General features: G+C 28.1%; 1 long non-coding RNA gene across 1 annotated transcript in view; it reads left to right on the top strand.

Moving 5' to 3' along the window:
- The window catches only part of LOC139427043 (uncharacterized), a 15,861-nt gene extending 12,960 nt beyond the window's left edge, over nucleotides 1-2,901 (top strand). Inside the window, exon 3 of the long non-coding RNA XR_011638194.1 lies at nucleotides 2,774-2,901. This is a non-coding gene — a long non-coding RNA (uncharacterized lncRNA). The remainder of the gene's footprint in view (nucleotides 1-2,773) is intronic.
- Nucleotides 2,902-3,130: the final 229 nt, after the last annotated feature.

Here is a 3,130-nt window from a genome sequence, read left to right as displayed (position 1 = left end):
ATTTCTTTATTGAAGCTGAATATATATTTTTCGGATCTTTATTTTGAAAGTCAGTCATTTCATGTGAGAGTATGTCATTAATAAAATCATTATTTAGCAATTCTGACCACAAGCCCACGTCAACATATTTCTCAAACTTAATATTCTCTAAATTTCTTTCCGCCTCGGTATTACCGTCCTCTTGCTGAACACCAATATAGTTTTCAGTGGGATCAGACGGTTTCTAGTAGTCAAGACAGTTATTAGTAAACTAAACAAGTTTGTCACTTTGACGGCGAGAACAGAAGTGCGGGAAAAAAACAAAATTGCGTCGGGCGTTAAGCGGCGCTGCGGGAAGTCCCCCATAATAGACGCGAAAAAATACATTGATCAAAAACAAGCGACGGGTAATTCCCTGTTCCGTTCGATAGACGCGCACATGCATGGGTTGATTGATCTCAGGGTTGCCAACCTTATAATATATATTTTTTTAGTATTAGATATTTTTTTTAATTCAAAATATCACATATTGTTTCCAGTGGGGACTGGGGGCCCTTTGTATCCTCGGGGCCCTGGGCTGCAGCCCAAAAAGGCCTTAAGTAGATCCGCCCCTGCATATAACGATGGGGAAAAGGTACTAGTTTTTCTTATTTAAGTCTCCGCTTTCTCACTCTCTCTCTCTGTGAGTAGTTATTTTTCAGGTCTAGTTATGGAGGTGAAACAAAATTTGTGATGTAAAGTTACTCCCGTGGTATGACATCCTCTTAAAAACACAATGTAGCATTTAATTAAATATGAAATGGAAAGACAAATGAATTTTTAATATTTTTTGTTAAAATATCCTATTATGCAAAAAAAGAAAAATCATTTTGAAAATATTACAAAAATATTTTAAAAAATGCTTGTATGACTTAAAAATTAAAAAAATAAAAATATCTAGTTTAAACCAACTAACCTTAGTATATACTAAATCAAGTAATATTTATTTTTCTTTAAATTTTACATTTATTTTGAGAGTTTATTACTCAATCCATTTTACAGAAAATCTTTAGGGGAAAAAAAAGGAATTATGATATAATTATATTAAAATTAGAGAGCAGTACTGTGCAGCATAATCATTACAGATTAAATCAATACTGATGTTCATAATGTTATATATCAATGAGATGATCTTTGCTGCCTGCAAATAATTATTAATGAATTTTCTTAAAAATAAAAAATTGAAAGCATATTCAGGTGAGTCTCTTGTTTGCCTGTGTCACAATTTTTAAATTTTTTGTTGTTGTTCTACACAACTGTATATTCCAGTTGTTCCTTATTTTTAATATGGAACCCTAAAAGATCAACCATCTCTCGGCGGTACCTGAACAATTTTAAATAAAGTTTATAAAAACATCTGTGAATGTATTTTCCAATAAAAAAAAGTATTTAACTCTTAAAGATTTTCCAAGAGAAATGAAATTTTTTTCATCATTTATCTTTTTCATAATAATCTTCAATCAGGTATTATGTTAGACAGTTGAATTCATGGTCCTAGAGCTGCATTTAGTATAGCTATGAAATTTTTTTCAGAGTAAAACTAAGAAATGAAATAAGCCAAATAGTGTTTTTTATTGAAATGAAAACAAACGGAACTGCTATAAATATTTAAAAAAAAGAGTCTTAAGGATGGATTTTTTATTAGTGAATCTAGTTATTTCATTTCAATTTGAAAAGCACAATGGGAAATAAAACTAAAATTTTTTACAAGGATTTTCAATTCAATAATATTATTAGAAAAATTATTTTTAAAAATGTCTTCTCTTTTTTATTAGCATTATACTTAAAATAATTACACAAAAGCATGTGCAATATTAAGTAATCGATTATTGTTTGGGCCTAAATATCATAACAGGTGTTAAAAATGCTTTCTTTTTTTAAAAATGCTTTTTTTATTTTTAGACTGCTTAAATTTCTATCATTTACATCTCTTTTATTCTTCTAGAGTTTTGCAGAACACTGTTTAGGAACTGCTGGTATTTTTAATAAGAACAAGTTAATTATCAATTCTGATAAATAATTTGCTAGACAAATTTTGGTGAATGAAAGTGGCAAATCCCTAAATAATCGCTTTCCCCTTAAAATACGATTTTTTTTGTGGGAAAAAAAAATTTCTACTGCAATATTAATAGCAAATTTGTTTTGTTTTCCTAATCGTAACATATTTTTAATACAGTTCTTTAAATAATGTTGGCACCAGTGCAAATTTTTAGGAATGAGCATGTTATGGAATGGAAAGTAGTGTAGTAGTTTTCTGCGCTTGTGTTAAATTTGCCATATTAGTACAAGCTTCTATTCTTTAGTACCTGGGAAATTGCATACCCTTACTTGCTACTCCTAAATGATATGCGCTTAGTTTTAATCTTTGTTTTTGAATCTTTATCAAAATCAAGATAATGATGTTAATAAGAAAAGTCAAACATTACTTGCAAATTCCGCGGCAGCATATTTTATACTGCAGTCTTTTTTGCTAACATTTTAGATTCTCTTTGATTGTATATAAAATCATGTCTTTTTTAAATTCATGTATTTTCTCACCAATAAGAATGCATAAAAATGTAACAAGACAATCAGGTTTGTTTAATATGTAGGGAAATATGTGATGCTATCTTATAAAAAATATTACTTTGATTTAATTTTGTGCAAATCAAATAAATATATTCAAATTTATTTTATAAAAAGTAGTAAGTTTAATTCTGCGGTCTTATATGATTTTGTGATTTAATATTGCTTAAATTTTATTTATTTTTTTAAGGTGCAGCAAAGCTTTATTATAAGATTTATAAGGAGGCCACAACGGCGGAAATGTAGATATTGAAAATTAGGAAGATAAATATTGTATTATTAGCATTGTATTTTTCTAAATAAATGTCTTTTTTTTTATCTTTGTATTTTTATTTTTAAATAAATATTTTACATTTTGCTTAGGAAAGTAACAGCAGAAGGACTTTTAAACTAATAAGCTTAGCGTTTAAAATTAGTTGGTTTACAGTTACAATATTTAGTTGTAGAATTGTCCAATTTAAATTTGAAATTCCATATTCTTATTTCCTCCCTTTTTATGTAGAATTATACCAAAAGCAAGCTTTACCCCTTTATGTGAGATTATAGT

Source organism: Parasteatoda tepidariorum, chromosome X1 (genome assembly GCF_043381705.1).
Source record: "Parasteatoda tepidariorum isolate YZ-2023 chromosome X1, CAS_Ptep_4.0, whole genome shotgun sequence".
NCBI lineage: Eukaryota > Metazoa > Arthropoda > Arachnida > Araneae > Theridiidae > Parasteatoda > Parasteatoda tepidariorum.
The sequence above is the reverse complement of the archived record's forward strand: the minus strand, read 5'-3'. Positions and strand labels throughout refer to the sequence as shown.